This window comes from Triticum dicoccoides, chromosome 5B, assembly GCF_002162155.2.
Source record: "Triticum dicoccoides isolate Atlit2015 ecotype Zavitan chromosome 5B, WEW_v2.0, whole genome shotgun sequence".
Lineage (NCBI taxonomy): Eukaryota > Viridiplantae > Streptophyta > Magnoliopsida > Poales > Poaceae > Triticum > Triticum dicoccoides.
The window spans coordinates 435,667,630-435,684,482 of NC_041389.1; positions in this window are offsets into that span (position 1 = coordinate 435,667,630).

Here is a 16,853-nt window from a genome sequence, read left to right on the forward strand (position 1 = left end):
ACCTCGGCCTCGAGAGTTCTAGCTCGTGCTCTAGTCATGGGTCCTCTTGGTGCTTGGTCAGGCACTGGAAGGTCCATGGGGATGACCGAAGGATGCTCCGCATCATCTCCCCCTCCCCTGGGAAAGATCCGACCTCGGATCGAAATCCTCATCACCATAGTATAGGGAGAGATCGGACACGTTGAAGATGTCGCTCATGTTGTACTTGTCGTGCGGGAGGTCGGTCTTGTAAGCATTGTTGTTGTAGCACTCTAGCACCTTGAAGGGTATCGGCTCGAGGGAGAAGCTTGGACTTGCGTTCATTGGGGAAGCGGTCCTTGCAAAGGTGTACCCACACGAGGTCCCCAATGTTGAATATCATGGGATGCTTGTTGACGTTGCGCTTGGTCGCGAGTCGTTGTACTTGGCGCTCTATGTTGTACCTTGTATCTTCATGCATCTTCTTGATGTAGCTTGCACGGGCACTTGCGTCGAGGTTGGTGTGCTCTTGTAGAGGAAGAGGTAGAATGTCCAATGGGAACAACGGGTTGAAGCCGTAGACGACCTCGAAGGGGGACTTGCCGGTTTTCGAATGTCTTGCGCGGTTGTAGGCGTACTCGGCGATGGGTAGACACTCCTCCCACTCCTTGATGTTCTTCTTGATCAACACGCGTAGTAGAGTGTATAGTGTACGGTTCATCACCTCCGTTTGGCCGTCGGTTTGAGGATGGTATGCCGAAGAGAACAATAGCTTGATTCCAAGCTTGGCGCATAGTGTCTTACAAAACTAACTCAAGAACTTGACATCGCGGCCGGAGACGATTGTCTTTGGTACTCCATGGAGACGCAAGATTTCCATACAAAAGAGATTTGCAACGTGTGGAGCATCGTCTATCTTGTTGCAAGGAATGAAATGTGCCATCTTAGAAAATCGGTCCACAACAACAAACACGGAATCCTTGCCATTTTGTGTTCTAGGCAAACCAAGTACGAAATCCATGCTAATGTCTTCCCAAGGTTGATAAGGAATAGGAAGGGGCATGTAAAGACCATGGGATTGAGCTTTAGACTTAGCTTTGCGACATGTAGAACAACGGTTGGTGAAGCGTGAGATGTGGCAGAACATCTTGGGCCAAAAGTAGTTCTTGGAGAGCGTGGCGGAAGTCTTGTCGCGTCCAAAATGTCCCTTGAGTCCGCCTCCATGAGCCTCTTGCAAAAGGAGCAAACGAAGAGAAGACTCGGGAATGCATAGTTTGTTAGCTCTCATAAGATAACCATCCCGCTTGATGTAATATTGTTCCCAAGAAGTATTCGTCAAACACTTAGCATAAGGAATAGCAAAAGATGGATCATTAGCATACAAGTCTTTGATGTGCTCAAAACCAATAACATTCAACTCAGGTTTAGTGACAAGCGTGCATATGCGTGAATGTGCATCCACAACTACATTTTCCTTACCCTTGATGTACTTGATCACATATGGGAAAGATTCAATAAATTCACTCCATTTGGCATGACGCTTGTTTAACTTAGTTTGGCCTTTTAAGTACTTAAGCGTTTCATGATCGGTATGTATGACAAACTCATGAGGTCTAAGGTAATGTTCCCAAACATGTAGCACACGCACTAAAGCATATAATTCTTTGTCATAGATGGCAGAGTTAAGTTGAGAACCGGAGAGTTTTTCACAAAAATAAGCAATGGCTCGTTTTTCTTGCATCAAAACTCCGCCAATTCCGGTACCACTTGCATCACAATGAACCTCAAAAGTTTTCTCAAAGTTGGGTAAAGCAAGAATTGGAGCATGAGTAAGCAAAGATTTGAGCTCATCAAAAGAGGTGGATTGCAAAGATCCCCAAACAAAAGGAGCATTCTTCTTACTCAAAGCATGCAAACGAGCGGCAATGGTGCTAAAGTCTTTCACAAAGCATCGATAAAATCCTGCAAGACCAAGAAAACTACGCACTTGTTGCAAATTGGTGGGTTGGGGCCAAGTTCTAATTGCCTTAATCTTGGATTCATCAACATGGACACCCTTGGAAGAGACAACAAAACCCAAGAAAACCACTTTGTCAACACCAAATGTGCATTTTTTCAAATTTGCATAGAGACGTTCCTTGCGAAGGGTTTGCAAAACATCCCTAACATGATTACTATGCTCTTTCATGGTTTTGCTAAAGACAAGAATATCATCGAAGTAAACCACAACAAAGACTCCAATATAAGGGCGAAGCACATAATGCATAAGACGCACGAAAGTACCGGGTGCCTCTGATAAACCCATAGGCATCACTAACCACTCATATAAGCCAAATTTGGTTTTGAAAGCAGTTTTCCATTCCTCACCCTCTTGAATGCGTATTTGATAATAGCCGCTTTTAAGATCAATTTTTGAGAAAAAGTTGGCTCCACTAAGTTCATCAAGCATATCATCTAAGCGAGGAATGGGATGCCTATAGCGAACGGTAATAGCATTTGTAGGTCTACAATCGGAACACAAGCGGAAACTTCCAACGGGTTTAGGCACAAGTATAACGGGAATGGCACAAGGGCTTAGGCTTTCACGTACATGACCGTTGTCGATGAGTTGTTGTACTTGCCGTTGAATCTCCTTGGTTTCTTTGGGATTGGCTCGGTATGGAGCTTTGTTTGGAAGAGGCGCTCTGGGGATGAGGTCGATTCGATGCTCAATGCCTCAAACAGGAGGTAGACCCGGAGGTAGCTCATCGGGGAAAACATCTTGGAATTCCTGCAAAAGAGATTGAAACACTAAAGGTAGCTCGTGAGAGGTGTTAGTTGTTGGCTCTCCATCCTTGAACACAAGGACAAAGTGCATCACACTCGATGGGTTCTCACACACTTCTCTCATCTCACTTTTGGTGGCAAATAGGATGAGGTTTTTCTCTCTAGGCGAAGATGCGCTCAAGTTTGGCTTGTGGCTCTCACTCACTTGTGGGTGGATCACTTTCTCACTCTTCTCTCCATGATGGGTGCCTTGCTTGTCGGCTATCACTTGACTAGGAGACATACGTCATAGCACATATTCCTTCCCTTTCATCTTGAAGCTATAGTGATTGGTGCGCCCATTGTGGATGACACCATGGTCGAATTGCCATGGTCGACCAAGAAGGAGGTGGCAAACGGTCATCGGGACCACATCACACTCCAAAGTGTCCTCATATGCACCAATTTTGAAAGAGACTTGGACCGTATGCTCGACTCGTATAGTGCCGGAGTCACTTAGCCATTGAACCTTGTAGGGGTGTGGGTGCTTCCACTTGACCAATTGAAGCTTGGAGCATAGTTCTTCACTTGCCAAGTTGTGGCAACTACCTCCATCGATGATGACCTTGACGAACCTTCCATTGATGCCGGCCTTAGCGTGGAAGATGTGGCATCGTTGGTCTTCGTCTTGTTGATGTTGAAGAGTCAAGACCTTGGAGACAACGAGAGCGGGGCTTGAATCCTCATCACAAAAGACTTGATCATCTTCATTCTCGTTCACGCGCTGGTGCATGGCCACTTTCTCAAGAGCTTCCATCTCCTCATCACTCATGGAGTCATAGGTGCCATCATCGTTGAGGATCATGGTGCGCTTGTTTGTGCATTCATAGGACTTGTGGCCTCGGCCGCTGTAAGTGAAACACTTGAAGGAGCTTGTCTTGATGGTCTCATCGGTTGGAGTAGATGAAGAAGCACGCCGCTTGAAGTTGCTTGTAGTAGGAGGAAGACGACTTGAACTTGCCGAAGTTTTCTTGTAACTTGACTTGTCATCGTTGCTTGTAGAAGGCTTGGTTGATGTAGATGTTGGAGGAGTCGTTGAAGCTTGGATGTTGGAGAGGCCGTAGGTCTTGGATGAGTACTTGGCGTACTTGAAGTCATCTTGCACTTGACGTTCCGCCTTTGTAGCTTGATGCACGATCTCAATGAGGATGGAGTAGGGTTGAAAGTCGGCGATCTTCTTGATGGGATGATTGAGTCTATTCAAGAATCGTGCCATTGTTTGCTCATCATCCTCCGTGACATTGGCTCGAATCATGCTTATATCCATTTCCTTGTAGTATTCTTCAACACTCGTTGTTCCTTGCTTGGGGAGTTGTAGCTTCTTGAAGAGATTGCGGTTGTAGTAGGTGGGCACAAAACGTGCTCGCATGACTTCCTTCATTTGAGCCCAAGTGGTGATAGGTGGTTCATCTCTTGCTTCGCGGCGCTCAAGGACTTGTTCCCACCATATGAGCACATAGTCATCGAACTCAAGTGATGCCATAGCGATCTTCTTCTCTTCCTCATAGTTGTGTAAACGAAAGATTTTGTCGACCTTCAATGCCCATGAGAGGTATTGTTCGGGATCATTGCTTCCATTGAACTTGGGAATTGTGAATTTGAGCTTTCCATAGCGTTGCTCTTCATTGTGTTGTTGGCGATTGTGATGATGACGCCCTTGACGTGGAGGGTAATCATCCTCATGTTGCTCTTGGCGTGGAGGAAGTCCATGGTCAAATTGTTCTTGTTGAGCTTGAAGTTGAGGTGGAGCTTGACGAGCTTGTGGAGGAGCTTGTGGAGCTTGACGAGCTTGTGGAGCTTGACGTTGCACACGCAGTTGGTAGTTCCTCTCTTGGATTTCTTCTCGAAGGGCTTCCTCTTGATTGCGCTGTTCGCGATTGCGGTTGGTGATGGCTCGACTTGATTCTTGAACGGCACATTGCGCCTCACGAGCTTGCGCTTCACGTTGTTGTTGTTGAAGACATTGAGTCTCGGCGTCTTGTTCCTCTTGCTGTAGACGCGCTCGTTCTTCCTCTTGGCGCCGTAGTCGTTGTCGTTCTTGAGCTTGCACAAAAGCGACTTGGTTTGATTAAGGACGAGGATCTTGCTCATCGACTTGCTCTTGTGAATGCTTGTCGTGTAGCGGGTTGCGAGATGCATGCCAGTCTTGACGCGTGGCTCGTCGAAGAGTGTTCGATGAGGGTGTACTTGAGTCAGAGAAGGTGTCGTTGGAGTGTCGACTCGAGCGGCTCCGTCTTGAGGTTGAAGAAGTGGAAGGATGCCGGTTCCTCATCAAGGCGCGGATCTCGTCCATTCTTGCATCATTCTCTTGCTTGTGAGCGTCGAACTTGTTATCGAAGTAGTCTCTTGTACGTTGCTCGGAGAGTCGCAAGTCGGTGGCGAGGTTGTCGATGCGGTCGCTCATTGCTTGTTGATCTTGGTGTAACGCCCTTTGAGCACCAAAGAGGTGGCTCTTTGTGACGAATGATGACATGTCATCGCCGTTCTCGATGAGTGGTGGATTGGTAGAGGAACTTGGCCTATCCATCATTCCAAACAAGAATGTAAGTGGTAGAAGGAAAAGAACGTGTACCAAATGTACCTTGACCGAAGTTCTAGATGAATCAAGTTCACTCAAATGCGGACAATGAAATAGCACTATTGGTACCAATTCTTGTCGGTTCTCACACCTACACATGTAAAAGCTTATGGTGGAGCTTGGTTAGGATGGTGGCACAAAATTTGATGCAATTGTAAGTGAGCTTCAATAATGTTGGAAAAGATTCACAAATTCGCAAATGCCACAAGTAGACCAAGCAAGTTGGGGGTACACGGAAACACACACGCAAATAGATAAATGGGATTGTGTAAACCAAAAGTGAGCCAAAATGTGGAAACCACGAAAATGCTCTTGTTGCACAATACTAGAGAGACGCTAGCATGATTGCATAATAGGCGGATACGAAGCTTGTGCACAACCTACTAAGAAAAAATGCAACGATCTCTATCCCAAGTATGCTATATGTATGGTATTTTGGTGCTATGATCCAAGATGATCTTATATGACAATCTTAATGTAGTATGATGCTATGGTTCTTGCTTATAAGCTCTTTGCTTATCTTTCCTCTTTTCTTAAAAGCTTGGGTGGCTCTTTCACTTTTGAGCTCTTTTCTCATGCAAAACTTCACGAACCAAGATAGCAATTGTGTATGCTATGACAACTTTGTGACACACAAGTTGATTCCTGGATATGCACCACGGTGGTATGGTATGTATGCTATGGAGTATGATGACTAATGTGCACAAGTCATGTGCCGGCAATACTCAATGGCTAGTCTCGATGGGTAAGCTACGCAAAAGTAGGGACATGTGGGGTATCAATGCAATTGCAAGGTATGACAAAGATGTCGTGGAGGTTACCGTCCTTGGCGATGATGAGTAGTCGATGGAGATGAGCGGTGGTGATGGTGGCGTCAAACCGTACCTATATAGCCAAAACACAATAGGACACGGGAACCACAACCCAAAATTTCAAAGACCAAAACGTGTCAAAATCGACATAGGAGGTAGCGGTGAGCAGTGGTGGTGCTTGCGGAAAGTGGTGTGGGTATGCGGAAGGAGGCGTGGGCACCGGGGCAAAATTGGGCGAAAGTATGCGGAAATGGCTCGGGAGGTTGGAGTTGGTGCTGCCAGGGGCCGGATGTCCGGGCCAACTGCCGGACGTCCGGTGCGCCGGATGTCCGGTGGATTCTGGCGGATGTTCGGGCTCCTGGATCGGGGACAAACGTGATGAACTCCGCGGGAAAAATTGCAACTCCGTGGCAAAATTTGGACGAATTGGTGGATGGAAAAGGGTGGGGAGGGTGGGGAAAGCTAGATCCACATGTAGCAACACAAATCCGTGGACCAAATCCAACAAAATCTCAACTCACCAACAAATCACAAAAAGAATTTGGGGCTATTTTTGGTGGGGGTTTTCGGATTTAGGACGAAAACAACAAAATCAAGCTAGAAAACACGGGGTAGGGGCTCCAAAAACGTGATCAACGTGGCTCATGATACCAAGATGATGTAGGGCGGAACCCTATGTGGACGATCTTTCATGTTTGGAGTGGATCCTACATGGGGGAACACGAGGAACACGGGGAAAACACAAAGGGAAAACACGGGGAAAACAAGAGAACCACTAAACCGACAAGGAATCAATCACACGAGTGCTAGGTCACCGAAAGCAAAGAGTAACACATGATCCAAAATCAAAGGTAGAGGATACAAAGGAACCGTTCTTCTCCGTGAGGAGGTCTTGGGGGTCTTCCCTAGAAAGGGGTCTTGAATCCACTTGGGGGATCTTCTTCGAAGAGGTCATGAGCTTCGAGGAGAAGTAACCAAGTGGATGAGCAATGCTCTCACACAAATATGAGCTAAACCAATGCTAACCCTAAAACGTACGGGATGAGGGAGTATATATAGTCAAAGGGGCGAAGGGATACATGGGTCATGGCCCAAAGGAGCTGCGCGCAGGAAGGGGGCGCCGGATGTCCGGGCGACGAGCTGGATGTCCGGTGTCTCGTGAGGCGCCGGATGTCCGCTCGGAGGAGCCGGATGTCCGGTGCTTCCGGATGGGACAGATGTCCCGTGGGGAGGTCGGATGTCCGGGCTGTCAGGACCAGGTTCTGTGCATTTGGGACGCCTTGTCCGGATATCGGGGCGGGAGGCCGGATTTCTGGTGGTTGGCCGGATGTCCGGGCTAGACACCGGAAGTCCGGTCGCTGTCGTTTCTTCTGCTGAGGGCTGGACGTGTAGATCTCCAGGGGACGGATGTCCGGTGTCCTGGCCGGATGTCCGGTGCCTGGAGGGTGTTCTTCCCTTCTTCCGTTGGTTCTCTTCTTCCATGGACTTGGGTCTTGGCCATCTTCATGTGCATCCTCAGGAGGGTCCTCTTGGTACCTAATCATGCATAACATTCCGGATTGAGGTAGTAGCCATGTCTCGAGAGGATCATGTGATATATCAGTAAGGAGAGAAGTCACCTCGGTCTCGAGAGTTCTAGCTCATGCTCTAGTCATGGGTCCTCTTGGTGCTTGGTGAGACGCTGGAAGGTCCATGGGGATGACCGAAGGATGCTCCGCATCATCCCCCTTTCTTCTTCTTCTTCCTTGACCTTCTCCCTACATGGGAGAAGGGTTTCCCCTCTGGTCCTTGGCTCCCATGGCGTGGGAGGGGCGAGAGCCCCTCCGAGATTGGATCTATCTCTCTGTCTCTCTTTGTTTCTGCGCTCCGGGATTCTGCCCTGGCACCGTTTCTTTTATATCCGGAGAACCGTAACTCCGATTGGATTGAAACCTTCGCCTAGATATTTTTTCAAAAATTAGCTTTCTTGTGGCCAAACTAGAGCATCAACTGCCTTACGAGGGGCCCACGAGGGTGGGGGGTGCGCCCACCTAGAGTGGTGGCATGGACCACCCTCGTGGCCACCTCGGGCACCGTCTCGCGTTGATTCTTCCTCCCAAAAATCACAAATATTCCAAAATAATTCTCCTTCCGTTTTTATCCCGTTTGGACTCAGTTTGATATTGGGTTTCTGCGAAACATAAAACATGCAACAAATAGGAACTGGCACTAGGCACTGGATCAACATGTTAGTCCCAAAAATAATATGAAAAGTTGCGAAAAGTATATGAAAGTTGAATAATATTGGCATGGAACAATAAAAAATTATAGATACGACGGAGACGTATCATTGACATGGTTAGTTATAATCTTTGCTGAAAACCTGGGAGCTGTTTAAGCCTATTTTGAAACAAGAGCAAAAGTGTTCGCAAAAGTTTTTCTTTTTCACTTTCAGTTTATCAACTGAATTGCTTGAGGACAAGCAAAGGTTTAAGCTTGGGGGAGTTGATACGTCTCCAACGTATCTACTTTTCTTAACGCTTTTCCTTTTGTTTTGGACTCTAATTTGCATGATTTGAATGAAACTAACCCCGTACTGACGTTGTTTTCAGCAGAACTACCATGGTGTTGTTTTTGTGCAGAAATAAAAGTTCTTGAAATGGAACGAAACTTTGCGAGGATTTTTATACAATAAAATAGAATTTCTGGAGCCAGGATGGACCTGAGGGGGGCACCTGGGTGGGCACAACCCACCAGGGAGTGCCAGCCCCCCTAGGCATGGGTGCTGTCCACTTGGTGGCCCCACTGACCTCCAAACCGATGCTATAAAATCCCATATTTCCAGAAAAAAACAGGGAGAAAGAATTATCACGTTTCACAAGACGGAGCCGTCGCCAAGCCCTATTCTTCCTCGGGAGGGCAGATTTGGAGTTCGTTTGGGGCTCCAGAGAGGGGGATCTTCGTCATCACCAACACATCTCCATCGCCAATTCCATGATGCTCCACACCGAGAGTGAGTAATTCCTTCGTGGGCTCGCTGGTCGGTGAGGAGTTGGATGAGTTTAATGATGTAATCGAGTTAGTTTTGTTAGGGCTTGATCCCTAGTATCCACCATGTTCTGAGATTGATGTTGCTATGACTTTGCCATGCTTAATGCTTGTCACTTTGGGCCCGGGTTCCATGATTTCAGATCTAAACTGTTTATGTTATCATCATTATATCCATGTTCTAGATCCGATCTTTCAAGTTATAGTCACCTACTACATGTTATGATCCGGCAACCCCGGAGTGACAGAAGTCGGGACCACTCCCGGTGATGACCGTAGTTTGAGGAGTTCATGTATTCACCGTGTGTTAATGCTTTGTTACGGTTCTCTATTAAAAGGAGGCCTTAATATCCCTTAGTTTCCAATAGTACCCCGCTGCCACGGGAGGGTAGGACAAAAGATGCCATGCAAGTTCTTTTCATAAGCACGTATGACTATTTACGGAATACATGCCTACATTATATTTATGAACTGGAGCTAGTGCTGTATCGCCCTAGATTATAATTGTCTCATGACGAATATCATCCAACGAGTCACCGATCCAATGCCTACGAATTTATCTTATATTGTTCTTGCTAAGTTACTATTGTTGCTACTGCTATCGTTGCTGCTACAATATCACTGCTATCACTATTACTGTTACCGTTACCACTGCTGCTATCATGAAAAATATCATACTACTGTGCTATTAATCACTTTGCTGCAGATAATTAATCTCCAGGTGTGGTTGAATTGTCAACTCAGCTGCTAATACCTTCAAATATTCTTTGGCTCCCCTTGTGTCGAATCTATAAATTTGGGTTGAATACTCTACCCTCGAAAACTGTTGCGATCCCCTATACTTGTGGGTTATCAACACCTCATCCCCTCTTAATAGTATTGGCTTTCCTATGGACTCTATGTGATCTTGGATCACTAAAATGAAAATGTAGAGTCTTGAGCTTTTGCCAACATTTTTCCTTACCATCTTGAAGGGGTTCCACATCCTCTTGTGTCCATGTCCATGCCACTCGAGTGTTGAATTTATCTGAAATGTACTAGGTAGAAGTATTAGTCCAACAAGACATATGTTGACATTAATTACCAAAAATCACCCAGGGAGCACTTGTGCTTTCAATCTCCCCCTTTTTGGTAATTGATGACAACATACATCAAAGCTTTAGATAAAGATATAAGGAAATAGAAAGTAAAGCTTTGGCAAGACATGCAACATGCATTTGCTCCCCCTACATGTATGCAATCGTGTGATGATGGATCATAAAAGAATGAGAATGCATAAACATGATAGAGAAAGCAACGAGTTACATGTGTCTTGCTATATGATGAGAGCAAATGGTGTGGATACTGGAAATATACCTTCATGCTCATGAGTCTCTTGCAAACAATATGTACACCAACAAGAGGTCTTCATGGACATGAGTGTGATGCATATACTTACCTTGTGGTCTTGAGATAGCTTTGAAGAATATGTACCTAGGTAAACAAGGTTAGATAACACAAGAACATCTGCTAGACAGAGCAAGAGCAGGAGATCACAAGAATACCAAGACCGGGATGACATGTAGAGAGTGAGTACTAGGTACTCTATTTGGTTATTGACATGTCCCCAAGAATAAAGATATGCAATGAATTCCAAAAAAAATCTTCCCTTAGGTGTCTTTCTCCCCTTGAATCTGACATTGGATAATGGGAGAAGATAGGGTAGTAGAAAATCAAAGCAAGATAAAATCATACCATGTCTTTCCCCTCTTGAAGACATGAGACAACTTTCCTCTTAAGAATAGGAGCATCAGGAGAAGCCTTAGGAGTGCATTCTCTCTTATGTGATAAGCTTTGATGTGCTCTCTCTCCCACTTTGACATCAATTTCCAAGAAGGGACTTCTGGAGCATGAGTCAAGTAGATTTGGTCCTTGAGTCACATTACAAAGCAACATGTAATATGGGATGCTGTTAGAGGACAAGTATCATGAGTGGAGCTGGGACAAATATGTAGAAAGCAAGTGACACAATTTTTATGTTAGTATTGACATCAATAGCACCGAGTTGTTTTTGTCGGTGACACCGATATGGTTCGGTTCAGCCGAAGAAATCAATCCGGTGAGACCGAGTTCAACCCAGAGAGTAAACACTTGTCACCTCAGCTCACCAATGCAATTAAGATCTCACAAGGATATGCAAGGAATTAACTGAAGGATGTGCAATGAATTGGATGCAGGGAAATGCAGAAAATAATAGAGAAAAGAAAGAAATCTAGATGAAGTTTTTTTTGAAAGGGGAACTAGCATGCATGAGACAAATGCAAGGACACAAAGAAACAACAGAGAACTTCATATAGAAATGGTCGGTGATAAAGTCACCTACGTTAGAGTATATTGACTTACGAGTCAAGTTAGGACACTTGATCATAGGTCCTACTCATCGTTTAAGCTTAAAATGGGGTTGCCATTTTTTGTTTAAGGATTTTGATGTATTCACATCTTGTTGAGTTGCCTTGACCCATGTCTTGGGGTAAGGCTTTTCTAAGATGGAATGACATACCTTGGGTGGTGGTGTTGAACTTGGTCATGTAGTTGAACTTGTGTAGGGTGCTCGAGTTGATGTAGATCATCAAGAGTTGGGAGCACCACTTGTAGTTGAAGTTCATCTTCCTTACATGGGTTAATCTTGCAAGGAAGAGCACTTGTGTATCCAAAGTGACAATCACGGAATTTGAATACCAATTTGTCGTGAAATAGTCACGGTAGATGTCCTAGTGTGAGGACTTAGTCATGAGGCCAACGCATCTATGTGGTAGCTTGAGAGGGGTTGATCGGAATTGAGAGAAGCAACACAAGACAAGGGTTGAGACAGCTTCGGGCCCCGGGAAACATCATCCGGTAACAACCCTACATGATGTTTGTGGCTAGGTCTCATTATCATCATGAGGGAGTCGCCATATCTCCAGCTCTCCTCTTAGTTGTGTCTAGCCTTAAAGATTATCTCCCCCCTCTTGGGGTGCCCTGCCATGGGCTTCTCACCATGGGCTTCTTAACGTCTTGGGCTTCTTAACGTAAGTCGGCTTACAATCCGGCTTATAATATGACTTACAATCTGGCTTACCATATGGCTTAACTCTCTCGCTTAACTGTCTGACTTAACTATGTGGTTTAACTGCCTGCCGGCTTACCATGGTTAACTGTCCGCCGTCTTACAATGCTTAACTGTCCGCTGGCTTAACCTGCTTAATTGTCCGGTGGCTTACAATGCTTAACTATCCGCCGGCTTACCATGCTTAACTGTCCGCCGGCTTACAATGCTTAACTGTCTGCTGGGTCACCAATGAAACACCAAGTTCCAGCCGGGTCACATCGCAGGATATATCCCCGACATTAGCCCCAAGTTTAATTTGGCTTTATCCATGTTAAACTGATCCTGTAAAAAGAAACACAAGAACAATTTTGACAGATTATACTCCGGGTTAAGAACTCTTGTAAACCGGCACCTGATCATCTTTAACTCCTTGGTATTTCCTTCTTCTAGAAAATACGGGTCAATAGGCCAGCTTCATAATCAATTTGCTCACATTGGTTCCTCATAGAAAAAACATTGGTCATGAAATACTTATATGATTTTCAGCTAGCTTGAAGATGTAGAACTTGTCGGTTTATCATTGCCAAAATATCCGGTTTGTAAATATTGATAGCACCGGGTCATAATTGTTGCTAACATCAAACTTGAAAATGTAACTCCCTTATATGCATATCACTTGTAGCCCCCAAGTCTTTGAAAAGTAGCGTAGTAACAACTTAAGACTTGCTTCAATATAAAAGTTGCAACCTTGAAGGAATCCAAGTTGTTCACCTCAGTCACTAGTTAAAACTGAATATGCCACATATGTAGCCCCCAAGTGTCGGGTTGTCATGCTTGCAGCAACCTGGGACTTGTAATTGCCTTATGCTCATAAAAACTTCAACTAGTATAGCCCCCAAGGGCTAGGTCATTATGCAATAATGAGCAGGGACTTTGTAGATATAATCATGTAGACTTGAACAGCAACGTGTAGCCCCCAAGGGCCGGCTCAGTAAGATAATACTGAGCTGGGACTTTGTATATAATTCATTGATAATAACATCATATGATGTAATGTCCACCATGGGGCTTTAACCCACATCCACAAGGTTAAGAACTTTGTACTCTACCAACTGAGTAGTGGACCTTCCAATATAATGGATTAAGGCTTGTGCACCTTGAATTTTTGACAAGAGCAATTGGTAGCCCCCAAGGGCTGGCTCATTGCAATGTGTTGAGCTGGGTCTTCAATAAGTTGAGGAAAAAATGAATTTGCATTAGCCCCAAGTACCATGGTGCATGCTGGCAGTGACATGGGACTTGCATATTTTACGTAATCTCAACTTGAATAATATAGCTCCTAAGTGTCGGGTTGTAAGCCTGCAGCGACTCGGGACTATTCCCTCCATTGTAACCTAAATCATGTCCACTGATAAAATAATAGACATTGCGCTGAAGCGACTTTGAAGACCTCCATCATAATATTGGTTGTTGATAACCATAACAAAAATCCAGCCATGTTGGCTATTAAAGATTTGAATAATATAACCTGGTTTGAAAATCGGTTCCTGTGACATGTGGTTAAACTGCCAGCTTACCATATCAATGCAGTAAGGGTGATAACCCAAAACTTAGAAGACAAAACTTCCAAGTATTTAATATTGTCATATGTTGGCGACTTATTGTCCAAAGCCAGGTCGGGTTAATAGAGACCATAGGTATGCTTCAGATATGAGCAAGAGAGTATCAAGAAAAACCAAAAAAAATATTCAAAAGCTCAAACCATAAAGGGATAAAAGACGAGGCTATGCTTCGAATACGAGCAGGAAGCCGGATAAAAAATGGCTATGATTCGAATACGATCAGGAAGCCGGATCAAAGGGGTTAATGGCTATGATTCGAATACGATCGGGAAGCCCCCAAGTGGTTTGTAGCATTGCACCGATCAAAGGGGTACCGACAGCTATGATTCGAATATGATCAGGAAGCCTCCAGTGACCATAATGGTTAATGGCCGTGATTCGAATACAATCAGGAAGCCGGACCAAAAGGGTTAATGGCTATGATTCGAATACGATCAAGCCCCCTAGTGGTTTGTGATGTTTAATGGTTATGGTTCAAATACTATCAGGAAGCCGGACCAAAAGGGTTAATGGCTATGATTCGAATACGATCAAGCCCCCAAGTGGTTTGTGATGGTTAATGGCTATGATTCGAATACGATCAGGAAGCCCCCCAGTGACCATTGAAAGGAGGGTACCTATGTTTGAGTTGTGCTTTGCAACAGACTCTCTTTGGTCCCTTTAATTTTTCCTCAGAACTCGAACTTTGCTAGAGATAAATTCTTCTTGAGCCGGAATTTTTAAGCGGATATTGAGAGCTTCAAAACCTTGTGAGAGACAAATTTCCCTTGAGTTAGATTTTAAACCAGAATTCTTAATTTTGAGCCGGAAATTTTCTGACGGCCTTTAAACTGGCAACATTTATTGAGCCATGTCCATGTTGCCCCGAGTGTTAAGACTACTCGAGGAGTTGGCTTGAGACTCTCCATGCTTGACCATGATGTGACCAGTGAATTGCTGGAATATGTTGAATCTCGATGGGTTATAATTGACCCTGTCCAATGACCTATCCGGTGTAAGCAAGGGCCATAGTTTGATGGTCTCCTTTGCAATTATGAATTCTGCATAAGAATCTGCACAAACGAGAGTAATTGTTCTCGAAAACAATAAAAATGTATCAATAGAAATTTGACATGATAACCTAATATGTTTGAACAAAAATTATCTGCTGTAGTGTTGCAGCAATGATGACAGAGATGGCGGCTTAAAGCGCGGCACCGGGCGGCTCAGTAGAGATCCTCCGGGTCATGTATAATCATTGGATTTTTTTCAGTCCCCTCTTATCCTTTCCTTCAACCAACAAGCGAGGATGCAGGAGCAGAGATGAGGCCAGCCAACCACAAGACGGCTCAAAACATGCGACTTTGTAGCAGCAAAAAACGCACTGGAGGGTTACGATAGCGGCTTGCTAGAACAGCTCGGCATAGTGGCCAGAGGAGCGAGGCGAGGAGACTTGGGGCCACAACGGCGACTCGCAAGTTGAGGTTGGTGCGCCAGACGTGGCTCAGTCAGGGCGGCGGTTTAACCCATGGCGGCTCACTGGCAAGAGCGGATATGGCCGGGTTACGCAGATGCGACCGGCAGTGGCGAGGGCGACTTGGTCTGGGCGTGCAGCAAGCTGAGGCCGTGACAATTGAAATTTGATATAAGGAATTTGTCAAAGGATATATTGAATGTATTCGTGCTTCCTTGTCTTCATCCACTATTTTGTAGAGACTTGGAGATGTAGAGATTGCTTAGAATGTGATTGAGTTGCAATCTCATAGAGTTGGGTGCATCCAAGTACCTACAAGGGTTAGATAGCATGCAAGAGTACAAGAATATCCAATACATATGATCATCATCATAAGAGAAATATCAAGGATTAGCCAAAGTAAGGCTCATGCCTTGCATGAATCCGCATGGAGTTTCTACTCCAAGTTTGAAGCATTAATGATGTTCAATTCACCTCTCAACCTGCAAAACACTTTCTCATCAAGTGGTTTGGTGAATATATCCGCCAATTGCTTATCGGTACGAACATGCTTAAGTTTGATATCTCCCTTAGCAACATGATCTCGAATGAAATGATGACGAACTTCAATATTCTTAGTTCGAGAATGTTGCACGAGGTTATGAGCAATCTTAGTAGCACTCTCATTGTCACAACGAAATGGAACATGTTTCACATATATCCCATAATGTTTAAGAGTTTGGGTCATCGAAAGTAATTGAGCACAACATGAACCGGCGACAATGTATTCCGCTTCGGGGGTGGATAAGGATACCGATTTTTGTTTCTTGGAGGACCAAGACACAAGAGATCTACCAAGAAATTGACAAGTACCTGAAATGGACTTTCTATCAACCTTGTCACCAGCATAGTCTGAATCGGAGTAGCCAACAAGATTAAAGAGACCTCTTAGGATACAAAATGCCAAAACTTGGTGTATGTATTAAGAATCTCACTATCCTTTTCACAGCCTTAAGATGACTCTCTTTGGGGGTTGCTTGATATCGTGCACACATGCACACACTTAGCATGATATCGGGATGGGAGGCACATAGATATAACAATGAACCAATCATAGAGCGGTAAACCTTTTGGTCAACCGGTTCGCCATCCTTTGTCAAGTCAAGATGTCCACTAGTAGGTATGGGGGTATTCATACCTTTGCATTCTTGCATGTTGAACTTCTTGAATAAGTCCTTGGTATACTTTAATTGAGATATAAAGGTTCCCTCCTTAGTTTGCTTGATTTGCAAACCAAGAAAGAATTTGAGTTCACTCATCATAGACATCTCAAACTTCTCTGACATAAGCTTTCCAAACTTTTCACTAAAATGAGGGTTAGTTGAACCAAATATGATATCATCAACATAAATTTGGCACACAAATAATTTTCCATTAACCCTTTTAGTAAAGAGTGTAGAATCAATTTTACCAATTTCAAACCCTTTTTCAAGAAGAAACTTGGTCAAGCATTTATACCAAGCTCTAGGAGCTTGCTTAAGACCATAAA